The sequence below is a fragment of the Metopolophium dirhodum genome, chromosome 4, assembly GCF_019925205.1.
Source record: "Metopolophium dirhodum isolate CAU chromosome 4, ASM1992520v1, whole genome shotgun sequence".
Classification (NCBI taxonomy): domain Eukaryota; kingdom Metazoa; phylum Arthropoda; class Insecta; order Hemiptera; family Aphididae; genus Metopolophium; species Metopolophium dirhodum.
The window spans coordinates 20,932,005-20,952,651 of record NC_083563.1 but is presented as its reverse complement, the minus strand read 5'-3'; the positions used below and the strand labels follow the sequence as shown (position 1 = coordinate 20,952,651).

The 20,647-nt window shown below is 30.4% G+C and overlaps 1 non-coding gene across 1 annotated transcript; it reads left to right on the top strand.

The window, feature by feature from the left end:
* Positions 1 to 19,782: 19,782 nt before the first annotated feature.
* Positions 19,783 to 19,854, top strand: Trnaw-cca (transfer RNA tryptophan (anticodon CCA)). Its single transcript has one exon. It is a non-coding gene; the product is annotated as a tRNA-Trp (tRNA).
* Positions 19,855 to 20,647: the final 793 nt, after the last annotated feature.

Here is a 20,647-nt window from a genome sequence, read left to right as displayed (position 1 = left end):
CTTTGTAATGTGTATTCCTACAGTTAAATTTTTTCAAAATTTTTTTTTGGTTTCCTAAAATGCATTTGCCTGCGGGCGCTAACACCCTCCTTCAATTTTTTTTTTTAGTAATGTGACTATTTGAATATTTTGTATTGACTTGAAAATTGATAACTTGGTGTCCTCTGAATAATCATTCTTTAATGAACTAAATATTTTGAATAGTTTTTTCTGTTTAAGATTCTGGGCATTTTAGTTTGTACTTTGTAATGTGTATTCCTACAGTTAAATTTTTTCAAATTTTTTTTTTTGGTTTCCTAAAATGCATTTGCCTGCGGGCGCCAACACCCTCCTTCAATTTTTTTTTTAGGATTTAACCTCTAGCCAAATATTTTAAACATTGACAATCTGGTACCCTTTGAATAATCCTTGTTTAATGAACTAAATATTTTGAATAGTTTTTTCTGTTTAAGATTCTGGGAATTTTAGTTTGTACTTTGTAATGTGTATTCCTACAGTTAAATTTTTTCAAAATTTTTTTTTGGTTTCCTAAAATGCATTTGCCTGCGGGCGCTAAAACCCTCCTTCAATTTTTGTTTTTAGTAATGTGACTATTTGAATATTTTGTATTGACTTGAAAATTGATAACTTGGTGTCCTCTGAATAATCATTCTTTAATGAACTAAATATTTTGAATAGTTTTTTCTGTTTAAGATTCTGGGCATTTTAGTTTGTACTTTGTAATGTGTATTCCTACAGTTAAATTTTTTCAAATTTTTTTTTTTGGTTTCCTAAAATGCATTTGCCTGCGAGCGCCAACACCCTCCTTCAATTTTTTTTTTAGGATTTAACCTCTAGCCAAATATTTTAAACATTGACAATCTGGTACCCTTTGAATAATCCTTGTTTAATGAAATAAATATTTTAAATAGTTTTTTTTTGTTTAAGATTCTGGGAATTTTAGTTTGTACTTTGTAATGTGTATTCCTACAGTTAAATTTTTTCAAAATTTTTTTTTGGTTTCCTAAAATGCATTTGCCTGCGGGCGCTAAAACCCTCCTTCAATTTTTGTTTTTAGTAATGTGACTATTTGAATATTTTGTATTGACTTGAAAATTGATAACTTGGTGTCCTCTGAATAATCATTCTTTAATGAACTAAATATTTTGAATAGTTTTTTCTGTTTAAGATTCTGGGCATTTTAGTTTGTACTTTGTAATGTGTATTCCTACAGTTAAATTTTTTCAAATTTTTTTTTTTGGTTTCCTAAAATGCATTTGCCTGCGAGCGCCAACACCCTCCTTCAATTTTTTTTTTAGGATTTAACCTCTAGCCAAATATTTTAAACATTGACAATCTGGTACCCTTTGAATAATCCTTGTTTAATGAAATAAATATTTTAAATAGTTTTTTTTGTTTAATGTTCCGGGTATTTTAGATTGTACTTTGTAATGTGTAATCATACAGTTAAATTTATTCAAAATTTTTTTTTTGTTTCCTAAAATGCATTTGCCTTTGGGCGCCAACACCCTCCTTCAATTTTTTTTTTTTAGTAATGTGACTAGTTGAATATTTTGTATTGACTTGAAAATTGATAACTTGGTGTCCTCTGAATAATCATTCTTTAATGAACTAAATATTTTGAATAGTTTTTTCTGTTTAAGATTCTGGGCATTTTAGTTTGTACTTTGTAATGTGTATTCCTACAGTTAAATTTATTCAAACTTTTTTTATTGGTTTCCTAAAATGCATTTGCCTGCGGGCGCCAACACCCTCCTTCAATTTTTTTTTAGTAATGTGACTAGTTAAATATTTTGTATTGACTTGTAAATTGATAACTTGGTGTCCTCTGAATAATCATTCTTTAATGAACTAAATATTTTGAATAGTTTTTTCTGTTTAAGAAGCTGGGCAATTTAATTTGTACTTTGTAATGTAAATTCCTACAATTAAATTTTTTCAAAATTTTTTTTTGGTTTCCTAAAATGCATTTGCCTGCGGGCGCCAACACCCTCCTTCAATTTTTTTTATAGGATTTAACCTCTAGCCAAATATTTTAAACATTGACAATCTGGTACCCTTTGAATAATCCTTGTTTAATGAACTAAATATTTTGAATAGTTTTTTCTGTTTAAGATTCTGGGAATTTTAGTTTGTACTTTGTAATGTGTATTCCTACAGTTAAATTTTTTCAAAATTTTTTTTTGGTTTCCTAAAATGCATTTGCCTGCGGGCGCCAACACCCTCCTTCAATTTTTTTTATAGGATTTAACCTCTAGCCAAATATTTTAAACATTGACAATCTGGTACCCCTTTGAATAATCCTTGTTTAATGAACTAAATATTTTGAATAGTTTTTTCTGTTTAAGATTCTGGGAATTTTAGTTTGTACTTTGTAATGTAAATTCCTACAATTAAATTTTTTCAAAATTTTTTTTTGGTTTCCTAAAATGCATTTGCCTGCGGGCGCTAACACCCTCCTTCAATTTTTTTTTTTAGTAATGTGACTATTTGAATATTTTGTATTGACTTGAAAATTGATAACTTGGTGTCCTCTGAATAATCATTCTTTAATGAACTAAATATTTTGAATAGTTTTTTCTGTTTAAGATTCTGGGCATTTTAGTTTGTACTTTGTAATGTGTATTCCTACAGTTAAATTTTTTCAAATTTTTTTTTTTGGTTTCCTAAAATGCATTTGCCTGCGGGCGCCAACACCCTCCTTCAATTTTTTTTTTAGGATTTAACCTCTAGCCAAATATTTTAAACATTGACAATCTGGTACCCTTTGAATAATCCTTGTTTAATGAACTAAATATTTTGAATAGTTTTTTCTGTTTAAGATTCTGGGAATTTTAGTTTGTACTTTGTAATGTGTATTCTACAGTTAAATTTTTTCAAATTTTTTTTTTTGGTTTCCTAAAATGCATTTGCCTGTGGGCGCCAACACCCTCCTTCAATTTTTTTTTTAGGATTTAACCTCTAGCCAAATATTTTAAACATTGACAATCTGGTACCCTTTGAATAATCCTTGTTTAATGAAATAAATATTTTAAATAGTTTTTTTTGTTTAATGTTCCGGGTATTTTAGATTGTACTTTGTAATGTGTAATCATACAGTTAAATTTATTCAAAATTTTTTTTTTGGTTTCCTAAAATGCATTTGCCTGCGGTTGCCAACACCCTCCTTCAATTTTTTTTTTAGTAATGTGACTATTTGAATATTTTGTATTGACTTGAAAATTGATAACTTGGTGTCCTCTGAATAATCATTCTTTAATGAACTAAATATTTTGAATAGTTTTTTTTGTTTAAGATTCTGGGCATTTTAGTTTGTACTTTGTAATGTGTATTCCTACTGTTAAATTTATTCAAACTTTTTTTATTGGTTTCCTAAAATGCATTTGCCTGCGGGCGCCAACACCCTCCTTCAATTTTTTTTTAGTAATGTGACTAGTTAAATATTTTGTATTGACTTGAAAATTGATAACTTGGTGTCCTCTGAATAATCATTCTTTAATGAACTAAATATTTTGAATAGTTTTTTCTGTTTAAGAAGCTGGGCAATTTAATTTGTACTTTGTAATGTAAATTCCTACAATTAAATTTTTTCAAAATTTTTTTTTGGTTTCCTAAAATGCATTTGCCTGCGGGCGCCAACACCCTCCTTCAATTTTTTTTATAGGATTTAACCTCTAGCCAAATATTTTAAACATTGACAATCTGGTACCCTTTGAATAATCCTTGTTTAATGAAATAAATATTTTGAATAGTTTTTTCTTTTTAAGATTCTGGGAATTTTAGTTTGTACTTTGTAATGTGTATTCCTACAGTTAAATTTATTCAAAATTTTTTTTTTGGTTTCCTAAAATGCATTTGCCTGTGGGCGCCAACACCCTCCTTCAATTTTTTTTTTAGGATTTAACTTCTAGCCAAATATTTTAAACATTGACAATCTGGTACCCTTTGAAATAATCCTTGTTTAATGAAATAAATATTTTAAATAGTTTTTTCTGTTTAATGTTCCGGGTATTTTAGATTGTACTTTGTAATCAGAACACCCTGAAAAAAGTTCTAATGATGTGCCCGATAGTTATTAATATAGTATAGTGCTGTGGTCGGCAACCTTTTGAAGAAGGTAAAAAGAAAAAAATAACTGTTTAAAACTTTAAAATAATAGAGCATAAAAATTACAGTTTTTAATAATATAATAATTATAATATATAAGTATGGAAATTACAACTGCTTTAGGCTTAATTTGATTTTTGTTGTTGGATATTGTTTATTATTTTTTAAATTTTCACATTAAAATTTCTTGTGCTGGCTCGAAGTACATGGTGGAGATGGTCATTAATTAAACGTGAATGGCATGGATTTTTAATTTTTTTTTCATATGAGTAAAGGCCTGTTCACACACGTAAGTGGATCCAAACATACTGAAGTATTTTGCAGCTATATTTTTAATTTTTGAAAATGATGCCGGAAGTTCAACGAAAAAAAGTAAAGGAGATTCTTTGAATGAGTCTTTTAAGATATCTTGTAACTGCAAATCTATTATTGCCATTTGAAGCTCAACATCAACATCTTCATAATCAATATTAAATGGATTGGCGAGTAGTTGAATAACGCAACGTTTTACTTTACTGAACAGAATAGAAAATTAATGTTATAATCTAAATACACTCGTCGTATCTACTCTAAGTATCTTATCGGTAACTGTCAAGGTATATCTACCATTATAAAATATGACTGATAGAAACGTTCAATTATATATTTTATACAATATGATTTTTTTGATATAATATTTGATTAAATGTCGTTGTCGTAGAATTTAAAGCGGGCCGCCGGTTGCCGACCACTGGTATAGTGTGTACTGAAAGAATTCAGATTTGTTTGTTTAATTAATATAGTATTAAAACAATTTTGTTAATTTAACACAAGAAATCAATAATATTTTTAATATTTTTTAAAAAAATTAACTTAAATTATAAACTTGCTGTATATTTTATTATGATTGCTTCTAACAGTAATTCAAGAAAGATAATGTGTTTATTGGTGCAAATGTATATTTTCTTGCCTAAAAATATTGAGTGCTGAGTGGGTATAATATTACATATAAACAATAATGTTTATTTTAGTAACAGTAAAAAAAACTGTATGAGAGATACATTTTCAATTAAGAATTAAATTAAAAGTGTAAAATTAAATGTTATACCCAACGTATAATAAGATGTAACAACTAATAGTTATTAGATTAAGTTGCGTTCGGTTGTATACGACTTAAGCAATTATTATATTAATTTATAACTTTTTATTTTTAAGTTAGTATTGCTAACCTGTGGTTATAATTTATAAGCGGTAGTTATGTTTTTAGATATTTTAAATTAAGATTTTTGTATTTGTATTTTAGAAACGCTGGTATTTAATTTTTAAATAACCTAGGAATATTTTAAACATAATGTTATTATATTATTCATATTATTATAATACAATATTTAAATATAATATATTATGAACCTACTGCAGCCCTACTATTTCTAGACTTTTACATGGCAATAGTAAAATTCTATTAAACCTATTAGGTACGCAAACAACATTTATTAATATGACAAATATTTAAAATTTCAAAAAAGGGGGGCCCTCGTGTTAATACCCCTCACTTTGTTTTTTGGATAGCGCTGGGAGTTTTTATGCACAAACGTCGGGACCTGGTGCACATTTCTGCACAAACGATGCACAAACGTTTGGCACCTTAAAAATTTCAATTTTCCAAAAAGAGGGTGTCTCGTTTCAATGGCCCCCCACTTTATTTTTTGGATAGCGCTGGGTGTTTTTGTGCACAAACGTCGGGACCTGGTGCACATTTTTGCACAAACGATGCACAAACGTTTGGCACATTCAAAAATCCAAATATTCAATGTGGGGGAGCTACCGTTTCAATGGCCCCCTCCCATTTTGTTTAAGGGATAGAGCTTTCAGTTTTTATGCACAAACGATCGGACTTGGTGCACATTTCTGCACAAACGATGCACAAACGTTTGGCGTGGTCAGAAGTTCAAATTTCGAAAGTGGGGGGGCCATTGAAATGGACCTTATATATTTAAAATATTTATAATATATATTCTATATTTATTAATATATAATATATAAAATATTTTATAAAAAAATTATTTTATCTACCATGTTATTCATCTTAACAAAAGTAAAATGTATTTATCATTATCAGTATCTATATAAATGTATATAGGTACACTAATTATCTGTATCTTATATAGATTACATTTTAATTATCTGTTCTCAACAATTAGGAGAATTGCGTTTATATTGCCTTTTTGTCACGGTATTCAGAAATTATAGGTACGTTTCATTTTTGTATTAACATTGTTTGATATGGAATCTATTTTCTCATTAAAAAATTACGCCATTGTATTAGCTTTATGCTTCATAATTCATCTTCAAACACAAAGCAAATAGTAATATGTGTATTAGGTTTCTTGAAAAAAGGTCGATTGAATATATTTTGTAATGAGCTTAAGTCACGAGATGTTTATAAACGTCTGTCTTATTATTATTTCATTTATATACACACATATTAAATAATATAGTGTGTGATATAATTACCCATAATGCAATTACTCTAAATTAGTTTTGGAACCATTCTCGACGACACCTGCTACAATGGCGTGTCTAAAGATAATAAAAAAACACCCATATTCACGAATTCGTCAAAACCAAATATAAGATCAGGCGAGGCTCTAATCAAACATTCGCAGGTAAGACCTAGGTATATTAGTTTTAATTCTTACTGAAATGTTTCATGACATTATAGTACTACTTAACTAAAAAGATTTGTGTTTTAAATGTGCATTTTAAACACGAATTCATTTTAATAAAGATATATATTTTTAATTATAAAATGTAATAGTGATTTAAATAACACACACACAGTTAATACAAATTTATTGCACAATTAGCACTAACTTAATTTGTATTAAATGTTCAGTTGACAAAGATAAAATATAATTTATAAATAACGTGTGTTATTTATTTCAATTTATGTTGTTAAAATTAATAAAATATATACATATTATTAACTTGAAACATAAGAAATATGAATATATTGACACAAGTCATGTATAATAAGATAGTTCATATCAAATCATAGGACATACTGTAACAAAAATATATCCTTCAATATTTGGACTCTCATATAACAATTTTATAAGAAATATAGTTTTTCTAGGGCTGACGGTATTGAAAATAATTTTCGGTATTACGGTATTGATTTCAATACCGGTTTGAAACGGTACACCGAAAAACCGAAATGTTTCGGTATACCTAAATACCAATATGGTACGGTTAGGGCTGACGGTATTTTCGGTATACCGTTATTTTAAAATTATTTTGGTAAACGGTATACCGTAAAAAACCGAATAAACGATTTTAGTGCTGTTTTTTAGTATCAATGGCAATATTATAGATTATAATATTATATATTATAGTATAAAGTATATAATGTGAAACAATAAAACTAAAAAATATCGATACTAGTTAGATTTTATTTATTATTTCGGTATACCGTACCATATCGGTATTTAGGTATACCGAATTATTTCGGTTCCGGTATACCAAAACAGTTCGGTTTTTTACGGTATACCGTAAAAACCTTAAACAATGGTGTACCGTAAATACCATATAAACAGTATACCGAATAATTTTGGTTTTTCGGTATACTGTTTCAAACCGATATTGAAATCAATACCGTCAGCCCTAAAGAGTTGTCAGCTTGAGTGAAAAATAAACGAAAGTATATTAATTATATTTCGTTTATCGTTTTAATATGTTTCTTGCAGGTTACCTATAGGTATTGTTCTTCTCAAATATTATCGCTCTACTATTGGATTTTAACATTATTTGGTAGTCTACAACCATCGAGTCAAGTTTGATTTTATTATTTTAATTAAAATCAAAGTTAAATATTAAATATTCATATAAGTCTTCACTTCTGTCGTGTATACACATTACACACACACATACATACGTATAATTTTTATATTATCCTTTTTATAATCATTATTATAAATATTTTAATTTTTAACACAATAAAGGCACAAAACAAAAAACACTATTAATGACAATTTATATGTAATACTATGTCGCAAAATATTTTCGCTAATATTATAGAAATATAGACATAAAGAAGAAAATACAAACATTTTTTTAAAATAAGATTAGCGTAGTATTATTACTATACGTCTATACTTATACAGCGAGCTAATAAAGTTCTCAATATTATTTCACTTGATAATTACAATTATACAATTCATCCATGACGCGTTGACCCTACACATAATGTTGGAGGTGCACTTGATAGTGGGTGTGTAATGTGTGAAGTGTATATGATCGGTACTCGTAGTGGTACAATACGAAATGCACTTAAAAAAAATGATTTCAAAGAGTATTCACAAAAATATAGTTCCAATTATGCGTGTGTGTGTACCTACATAAATCATAAGATCACTCACTAATAAACCACAAGGAATAACAAATTATGACGGTAGAAAAGAGAATTTATCTAAATTTTAGGAAGCAACCTGACTGTATATGTGTGACTTCTAAAGTCCTAGATGTGAATAATTGTAAACAGAAAGTAAAATAATTCATATAAGAATAACATATTGGCTATTGGCTATACTCAAACCTGTTTGTCATCTACGCTGACCTAATATATTATATATAATACTTATTAATTAAAAGCTATATAATTTTTGGAATATTTTCGTTTTTTTGGATGTTACCGCGAGAGCTTAATAGTATTTTTGCTAGGTACTGTAGCTATACATCAAACAAAAGTGTTATATAGGTGTGCCTATCCAACATTTCGCACACACAACATCTGAAAACACATTATTCCGCGTCGACGTCACTGCGGTACACGCACGACGAACACGCATGACATATTATATTATATTGTGCCGGACAGATTTATTTTATCATTAATTCCTAACAAACGAGACTTGTGAAAATTCGTTACGCACCTGTCTGAGTGCAAACTTATCCGCGTGTTACGCGCACCAGAGACAATAATGCGACAGGCCAAACAGTAACCACGGACGGAAAAGAAAATATTACACAGCACCTCGACGTCGGGCGGCGTGCAGCTTCCGACAGCCAGCGTCGTCGTGACGAGATAGACACTAGGGGGTCGCACGAGTGCGGGTTGGGGGGTGGGTGACGCACGTGCGTGTGCGTTTTTCCACCTCACCTTACACGCGGCCATCGGCTGGAGGGTATTTTTGTTAAATTTTTTTTTTTATTTTTTTGACACGCGAGCCGCGGTGGAGGCACGCAGAGTCTTGGATAAGGGGTAGTTTCTGTACGGGGTGAACTGCGTATACCAAGTGTCGGGAGTATACACGCGCGGCCGGCCCACACGTCGCTCACGCGCGCGCGCATTAACTTGTCCGAAAAACAGACGGACCGGATTACCTGGTCTTATACACGTTTGTCTGCGTATAAGCGCGACGCCCGTCATTTTACACGATGTGACAGTCGTGCGTGGCGGAGGCCTAACCACCGCCGCTAATAACACCGATATTAAAACCGTCACAAACACGCGCGCACGCGTGCGAGAGACGCACACGTACATAATATCCCATATAAATTGATATCCGAATCGTGTATATCTATAGTACGTCGTGTGTACGCTGTATACATATCGTATAGTGTATACGCATATATGGGCATATACATATATAATATTATATTATTGTAATATATACGTCGTGTACATAGTCGTATACGAAGGCGAATAGTAAGCGAAAAATAAAACCCACTTCAGATGAGAGTGGAGGTGGCGATGGCGCGACGGGGGAGAGGATTTGTTTTCGATCATTTTTTTTTTCGCTCGGCGACGTTTCAATAGTCCGCGGTAAAAAAAAAGTCATTTAAAAACCAACGGAGAGGAAATCGGCGGCGGAATTCTATAAACGCGGTGCACTGTGGCGGCGGCGGCGGTGGCGGCGACAAGCGGACCGAACGGGCCAAAATGAAGAGGGTGAAAAAAAGACCTTATTTCATTCGTGTGTTTACTATATATACTTATAATAATATATATGCGTATAACAATTTTATACAGCAGACTGCAGCAGTGGTGCACTCACACACAAACATCACACGGCTCGGCGGTCTGGCCGTTTTAATAACGTACGCACGCAATACGCGTGTGTGCGTGCGAGCGCGAAAGGTGGTCGCGGCGGCGGCGGCGGCATGGCAGTGGCGATGGCAGCCGCGGTGGAGACGGCTGTCGTCGTTGTCGACTGAGGTCGTCGAAGGGGAGTAGGAAATATTATTATTTAAGTGAAATCGACCGAAAATCTTCATCATGCGGGTCTCTTGTTTTTTCGTTTTCGTATTATCGTTATGACAACAGCAGAAATCCTTTGCGCTCGCGACGCGGTTGCCGTCGTAATAGCCCAGTCGTCCGCCGTGTGTATAACAATAATATATTATATTATATAGTATATACACACATAAATATACACATATACAATATATACACGTGTATACATACGACGTATCACGTATACGTATATAATATACGGTTTACACGCGTTATATTATGTGATGTACATATTATATATTATTATTATACCGTGTACTAAACACACACACACACACACACACTCGTATAGAATGCGATGATGATGATGATAATATAGTCGTCGCAGCTGCATTATTTGCGGCCGCGCGGAATTCAATTCTCCCGGTCAACCCCTTCGTGCGCGTCGCCCTATCGCGAATAACCGGCACGCGTGGCGGGGAAAACTGCAAAGCGAAAATTTAACGGCGGCGGCGCGGCGGATACGACGAAAACTTCGTATGTACGTTCAAATATAATAATAATAATGTACACCTTTCGCCACGGGAGTATTGTAATCATAATAATAATGTTATATGATGTTGTACGCGGTTTTTCCTGTACGATAATTCCCGTGTACTCTTTGTATATCCTACTCCAGTATCTCAGGCGAGTGCTAGCTCGCCCCGTTGTTCGTCAGCGCATCGAATAATAGACGGCTTTCTGTATTGTATTATAAAAATTTGCCTCTCGCGGCTGTCACCAATTCGATTTGTCCATATTTCTTTTTCGCATACGACCACCGTATATTATATGAAACACAATATATAATATCGTATACTAGCCCAATGGTGAGCAGTGGCCGGTCCAATGTTTAGTTTATTTGTGTCGGTGGGGGCAGATATGTATTTATTCAAAGCTCACCTACTCACCACTCTCACTCTCCAAGTTTCATCGAGATTTGCACTTCAATAATTGATGCAAAAAAATCTTGGCAAAATATGACCAATTGCTTACTATTGATTCATTGAATAATTAGTGAATGTTTACGCTGGTTACATTGGAGTCAACCGTATACAGAGCACACATCTTATATTATAAATGTATAATATACAATAACAATATGTCAATATTTATAATGATTGTTAATATATATAATGGGTTAATCATAATAGATTTCGTTCCTAAACAAAATACGAATGTGTGTCATACACTTTTTAAGTGTAAGACTTTTAAAAATAAAATATAAATTCATGTTTTTTGCATTTTTTGTTTTAATTAGTCAACTCTTTGCAAGTTACTAAATTTCACAAACATATTTTAATGTATACATTTTATTTGTAGGTTGTACTAATACCGGTATCGTTTGTGAAACCCATTGTAAAAAATCTGCTATCTTCAGACTCGCTAAATAATCATTTAATTTATGACTATAATATTTAAAAAATACATTTTAATTTCGGCAGCATAAAACTTAATTTCGTAAAAATAATAGTGTACTGTGTACATTGTACAGTAGTGTATCTACGTGCAGTGCCATTAATAATTAAATAACTAAATTACTAAAAAGTACTGAACAAGAGCTTTTGGGGGTGGCATATTTACGATATATTTTTATATTGTTTACCCTCAATTAATAATGCCACATAAGTATACGTTGGGGCGCTAACTATTTTAGCGGGAACAGAATTAAAAGTGAATTTTCACAGGTTTTAGCTCGACTCACGCATCAGCCATCGTCAAGTGCGTTTATAAAAATTACTTAATGGTAACATTAAAGCTAAAAAACCATGGAAGTACTACCCTATTATAAGCAGCTGGTTGGATATAAATAAAAATCGTGCAATTTCAGATATAACGAGGAATACAAATTACAATTATATGAACGATTAAACTAATTAACTAGTTAGAAAAACAGTTTATAAAAAATCAGTTGGTTGTAAACTAATAATAAATAATTATATTAAAACAAATTTAAATATTTGTTATGAGACAAGCTTTAGAACAAAATATATTAATTTAAAAATTAGATATAATATGTTAAATTATTAGGTTTGTTTACCTAGTCATTTTAAACATTTAAAAAAATGCATTTTGACATGAACTTGATATTATTAAGATATATAAAATCACTAAATTATATTTACAAATTTACAAACTATTATTATATTTGTAAGCTAATAACCTTTTTTTTTGGGGGGGGGGGGGGGTATCGAGGACCGGAGAAGGCACCAAGTTTACCAATATTCCTCCTCCGGCCCCCATCGTTTATTGAAACAAATCAAAAACATCATATTGTCGTAGTGACCGAACGCTTGGCACCTGAAGCACTTCTCTGGTGGTAGCGTCCTGGGACGTACTCGGAACATGATCGTAACCCGATCGTACCCTGGTGATGTGGGTGGCGATGTGCTTCGGCATTTTTGCCGTCGCTATGTGTTGTCTGGATCGGGTGCCCCATATCCTGATGTCACTGACGACGTCCCGGTCGATGTTAACTGACGGGTTATCCTGTCCGGGGATGGCGCTACGGAATGCCTCCAGGACTTCTGACGCGGTTGCAGCAGCGTCGATATCCAGAACCTCGACCTCCACTTGTACACCAAGCTGTAATACTTTGCCGACGGAGTCACCTAGTTTTTGCGACATGGTATATATTATATATCATATATTTATTGTAGAACTGGTACAAGACGTGTATGATTAGAGATCAATTCTTGGGGGGTGCTACAATTATGTAACGCTCGCAGAACCGTAGAGGACTCTGCCGACTGGCGCCCACACCACGTCACCACCTAACATTGCACATACCTTTTTTTTTCATGTTGAATCACTACATGGGAGCCGTACTGTTTTCACATTGCTTGGCCCCCACGCAGCATCGTTAATTTATTAATACAATTTACATTAATTTGTTTGGGCTCACGTGGGCCGTGATATACCTTCCTCAGCAAGCGCTGGTATATATGCGTATACCACAAGGTATATATGCGAACACCACAAATATATGAGTATACCACAAATATATGCGTGTACCACAACCGATATTTAATTTTAACTATTAAAAAACCATAGTATTCACGTGTTATTATTAAAAAAAAAATTCAATACATTTTATTTTTAATAATAATTATATTACATAAATTGTTTAACTTGACTTTCATAGTTTCATTATTTGTCTTCAAATGTGTTAAATAAATGTTCGGTGCAATACTTTAAATTATCCACATTTTTTTTGATAGTACAAAAGTATAATAAATAGCTTCATTTATTATGTGAACAATACACACTATTAATTTATATCTTCGCCTTTATCCCTTGCGAAGCACAAAAAAATAATGGGAAAATTATGTAGGTATTACTTTTTATATGTACTTAAAATGTATTACATTTTATTATCGATAAGAACGTGCAATTATTTCAGACAATATTGTTTATAAAAATATATTTAAATATATCTATCTACAGTTTAAAATTAAGTTACTTATGTAGTTTTATAAGTATATTATAAATCGAACATCATTGGTTTTAAATAAGTACCTAATATTTACATTCAAAATACATTTTTAAAAAAATATTGAATTTTCCTAGTTATCCTGCTTCATCATCAGCATAAATTCTTTTAATTATTACACTGGTTGAAAAAGTATAAAATTATAAACTTTTTAAATGTGATTATTTAAGATTGTTTTAGTTTAGCGATAGTGCCTGCTACTTTTTTATATTTCACAGTAGAAGTATAATGAACTATTAATTAACTAGCTAAGTGTATTAAGATTTTTGCACAACAATATGTGCACTCTATTTTTACCAATGAACATTATAATAATAGCCGAGTATAATATATTAACAAAACGTAATAATATTTTATTATTAAGCCGAATTCTATTAAAACGTTTTAAAATAACCTACCTAATTTTAAATTATTTATGTAAATATAACTTAATGATACAAATAATCTGCGGAATACAATTAATATGAAATAATTATAACAAATCATTATTGGTATGGTAAATTTTAGAAATTTAAAAGCATCACGTAGCAATTAATAGTTCGAATAATATTAATAATAATATATAACATGCAATTTGATTGTCATAGTCAAAATAATTGATTACATCTAATATATTTTAAAGTGTTTTAAAATATAATATAAAAGTAAGTGCACATTATTTATACGGACGGATGGATGATGTGTTCAAACAACCGCGATGTGAAAATCTGCAATGGATATTATATATGGACACACACACACACGCTCACGTATTGTTTGTCACGATAACACATGTGAAAAACATTGATATGCCTTAATCTAAAACGATCTCTAAATGACCCTCGGGGACTGGGCAGGGATAGAGGTCCCGTGTCAACAAGGGGTAAAGGGTGGCCGCTGCACTATATATATATATATATATGTGTATAACATTATATATATTATTATATACGTACAGTATTGCCGTTGTTGGTTTTTATTTGTTTATTTATTTCGTCTTACCCCTAACCGGTACGTGTCAACATTAACCACCGCGGGGAGGGGGTTGTGTCGACCGAATATCGACGATAAGGCCGCCACCCCGCCATTGTTGATTCTGCGACCGTCTTGGCGTGATACGGCATACCAATGATATGCTAAATGATGCATATTGGACCATATTGTATACTTAAAGCTCGCACGCGTATTAACCAAATCGCACTGTTCGTCACGACAGCTTTCCGTAAACATTTGTCAGCTGTGCACAGACTATAATGTGCGCGCGCTGGCTCCTTTAAAATATCCGCTGCAAACAATATTATTGGACGCGGCTTGCGGATTACAATGGCGATGATGTACCTACTGTGCTGATGTACACATATACTATACAGCCGCGAATTCCGTGTTCGTAATTGGATTCAAACTGTACCTATACCTACAGTCGCGTGGATGATTGATGAGCAATAACTATAGCGTTGTAAAATAATACCTATAAGGTTTTACATTTGCGCTGTACTCTGCATTTGTTTAGCCTTTAGCATAAGACTTACAGCACCTAATAGCTAAGATCAAAATATATAAATAGTAATACATACAATAATATTAAAATATAATAACATTTTAAATATAGATATTGGTAATTAATATAATCAAAAATTTCAAAAACGCGTTAAGTTTTCTATTTTTAAACTTAATATAATATATTAATCCATCAAAACTTCTCCTACGATTATGCATAGGGCGCACAGCATATTTATATATATATAACACAAACACACATACACATACACGAACATAGGTTAGGTGCGATTTGGGATGGCTTATGGGTGCTTATAGCCCCCCCCCCAAAAAAAAAAAGTTTCCGGATCCGTTCAAAATTTACAAGTCATTCGGGCTTCAGCTAAATCCTATGGTATAGACTTGTTTGTAAGTACCCTTCCAGTCTCTCCAAAGTTTTCCATCAAATTGCGCTTAGATAGATTCACAATAAGAAATAGGTACCTATAAATATTATACCTAGATATATATTTTGATACAATCATAAATAATACCTAAAGTCCCTGTATATAGGTATTATTACTCAGCTGCCATTTTTATTAATTAAAACAACTGTAATAACTATCAACAACTACTTGAAAAATCCACTAATATCACCTGGAGAACTAATAAAACAATGGATTTAAAAATATATTCCTTATTATGCTTATACCTCAAATTATGTGAACAATACATTAATACGAAAAAGAATACTAAATATTAACTATCAATAATCTAATTATCATTCATTTGTAATGTAAACTTATTTTTTTATCAAAATGGGAAGGTACATACTTTATTTCGTATTTTTTTTTGTAATAGGTATACCGTATTCGACCATTTCATTGGGGTGATCAGATATTGAGATATTAAACGTATTTACGTGTACTTATTAAAAAAATTAGTAAAAAACAACAACACATACTATATAAGTAATGAGGTCCTACCCAGAATTTGCTCTACAGAATCTAAAAATAATAATGAACATCAGATATTTGCTCATAAAATTAGATACACCTACTTTTAATACATTAATGAGATGAAACAGAGGATTTCCACACAAAATCATCAATCATAATAATATTTATCCATAATAGAGGGTGGAAATGATTTCGCATTTCGGAAGAGGATGCTGTCAACTTAATGAAAAGTAATATCTTTTAATTATACTTCACTGAAAAGATGCAGACTTTTTTTAGAAGCAGAAGAGATGATCGGTTTGAATATTAAAACAAATTGTTATTATTATTACCACCAAACGTCTTTATACTACGAAAGATGTAGTTTCATTAATTTTCCAACAGACTTATTACTTGCAATTGCTCCCCACCGTTGTACACGTCAAGCTAATGTTTTACTCGTAACGGTTAATGAGAAAATCCTTTTTCATTTATTTTTTTTCTTTTACTATACCGATCGAGTGAACAAAATATGCGTTTTTCGTGATATTTCAAACTTTAATTAGTAAAAAAAAACATAATTAAAAAACAAAAAAAAAATGCAATACTGAAAGTTTTGGACAAATGACAAAACTGTGAAACTACTGCGATATTTGTCTCAGCAGTACTGCCTACCTGCATTTAAACAATTATACATATAATAATGGCTTTATCGCTTTCTAATTTTTCAATACAAACACGAATGATCGAAATACCGGGAAACTTGCTTTTGCTGTACTCCTGTACATACGGCAGGTTTCAGATTATATATAGGTAGCTCGGCATTGACTAGGACACTGTAATGGATGTGTTAAATTTAAATTCAATGATATATCAATCGTTATAAAAAGATTCTGATCAGTGATCAGCATCTAATTTATTATAACTCACGTAGGTAATATCGTAATGATAGTTTTGATCAGGAAAAAAATACTATTGACTTATATTAACTGATAATCCAAATAAGTTTATTATCTGTAAAACATAGGTATGTCTATGTAGACGTTTTTCGCACGTCTTCCACAAGTTTACTATGTATGAATGTGAAACCAGATGGAAATAATTACTATTAAGGAATTTGACTCAAATTCCTGAATAAAATATGGATAAACAAAATATTTGTCAAATTTAGCGGTATAAATCAAGTTTTGCGCTCTCGGGAATTTTTTTTTCTGAAACCCATGTAATAGTACTACAACTAGTTTAACGATAGTGCAAAAATTAATTGCCGGAAATCATTAGTTTTTATGGTATAGCCTTACGAAGTTCACGATTTTCGGTGTTTTACGCACACGCATAACGTGTAACAGTTACCACCCTTATACAATTTTCATTTTTTTTTTTTTTTTAAACAAGTAAATCAACGTTTTAAATATGATGGTGCAAAATTAATTCTGACATCCACCCATGGTAGTTTTACCATGGTGAATATTATAAACTTTGATCTTTCGTAGTGTTCTTCTGTCTGCGTCTATATTAGTATTTATACTTAATAGTTTATACTGTCATTTATTTTATAAAATAATTGTATAATAATAATAATTACAATAATTTCATAATATTATTATGTCCTAACAAAATATGTCCGAAATAAAATTCATTGTTGACCATAGAGGCAATTTATTGGTTTTCAAGTGTATCAGCCGATCAAAGTGCAAATTTAAATTAAACTGCAATTGCATGTGAATCCTTTCATAGTCTTCTAAAAATTAATTTTACATAAATCACCTTTTCTCAAATGTCCATATTTTTAGTAATATTATCTAGTACCTAGTAGATTTGGTAGTATAATATGGTGTATCTCAATTCTCAACTAAATAAACTCAAAAATGCAATATAAAAAAAAATGAGTGATAGAGAACACCATAAATAGTTATATTAGTTTTAAAATATCTACAAATTGCATCACATAATTTTAGTTCACAAATCAAAAATTGTATTATTAAAATATAATAATATAACATACTACATAGATTATTTATTATTTATGACTTTTTGACGTAGATTAGGTACATTACAATTTGTATGATTTGTTTAGACAATTATTATTGACGTTTTATGATATGATTGTTGACATATTAGGTACGCATAACTGCATAAGGCATAAACAATTAGCATTGAATATTGTACAATATGTAGGTACAGTATGTATTTGTACAGTATAATAATATAATACTCAATACTATTAGGTAGGTAAAAGTGGACGATTATTATTATAATTTATAAACATTATGATTTTATTTTAATAATCATAATGATATATTATATTATTTTTATACTGTTACCTGATATTCTTAACCTTCCTATATACTATCATATTATATGGCAACGACAATGTGGCATTGACAGCCTGCCGACAGAACGTTATATTCAGTGTTGAGTTTATCTAGATAAATATTCTTTTATCTTTTATCTTATATAGGTAAATAGAGAATATTAATTTACACAGTTATCTAAGATAAAAATCACCGTTATCTAGATGAACTTATCCAGATTATTTAATTTATTAAACGGATTTTATTTATTATAATATTTATAGGTAGACAATTTAGTAATTTATTAAGTAGGTAGTATATTCTAATAATAACTATCGACATTTTCGATAACATACTATTAAGTTATTCTATATTGCTACAAACTTACGGAGAGTGCCATAATCCAATATAAAAAAATTTATGTGACAATTTGTATAGATAAAAAAATTTTTTTCATCTTTATCTAGATAAATAAATAATTTAGTTATCTTTATCTTTATCTAGATAAAAATGTATTATTTTATCTCGGCTCAACACTGGTTGTATTGTCGTAATATGAATTATAATAATATGTCAATATAGGTAATAGGTACCTACCTACTATACTATTGCATTATTAAATTAGCAAAAGTACCTACGGTTTGTTGATTGATTTAATTATTAATAATTATGTCGATATGTGATTTTCAACATATTAAACTGAACCACTGTAGTCTATAGGGAACAACAACAGTATAAAGTGGGTATACCTAGGTAGGTCGTAGGTCGAACTGTATTAGATGTATTTGCTAAATAATATTATGGATTAAAATCACATTTATTTAATTAATAGATGGAAAACGATAACTATATATGATGTTGACACGTGCTAAATCATAATGTCACAATATAATTAATATCATTGGTTATACACTTATACAGTTATACATATTATATAATAGTTTAAACTTTATACAATTAACTTATATATTAATAAAATTTATAAGGTATAAACTATGAAGAATGAGGACTGTTGTAGAAACCTACTCGATATAGTGACCGCCTAGCGCAATGTGTCATACTGTACAGCCGCAGTAAGCATAAAAATTAACTTAGTAGTTAGTGAGTTATATGAAAATTTAATTTATAAATGCATTAATGATTTTATTAGTTGAATAATAATTATGGCAAATAAATAATAATGATTCATATTTATAACATTTATAACACTTAAATGGCTTTAATTTTATTAACGATGTCAACGACTTCGTGGCGCAACGGTAGCGCGTCTGACTCCAGATCAGAAGGTTGCGTGTTCAAATCACGTCGAGGTCAATTCAATTTTTGCATTTTTTTCATACTAAAAAAATTTGTTAAAAAATGTTGTATAATATACATAATATATTATTAACTACCTAACTTTATAATAAAATATCAATGATTACAAATCGTTCCAAAGTACATTATTTTATTGAAAGGCATTTAAAATATTAAATGCATAAAAAAAATAGGTATTATAACCTAAAAGTAGCTTCAACTTTTAAAGCATTTTACATAACTTGTAATTTATTATATTGGAATTGTTTTATATTTCATTTGCATCATTTTGATGATACATTATTCATAATATCCACGTCAATATGTCATCCTGCAGAATCAATCCATATAATCTATAAAATAAATATGCTACATAGGTACAATATTTTATTATATATGGTATGTAATATGTATATAAAAAAAAGCGGGGAGACGGTCTATCAATGGATACTTTAATGTAATTTTTCATAATACAATTTATGATATAAGTAGATACGTAAAAGTTCCCACTCATAATGTTTTGAACTAACTAACATCATTAAATATCTAATTTCGTTCAAATTGTAAGTTAATAGAAGTTTATAAAAAAAAAATGTAGTTTGACATTAAATGATTCATGCCTGTTAGTTGGATAGGAAATGAACAAATTATTATGATTTTAATTTCTATTCAAAAGAATAAAGAAGAAATAAACTGTTCTTAAAAGTTAAAACCATATTACATTATGCAATTGATGATTAGCTACCTACTAAATCTTAAATGATAAGAAAACTTTATGAAATAAATATCTCCATAATATATTTAGTTTTTA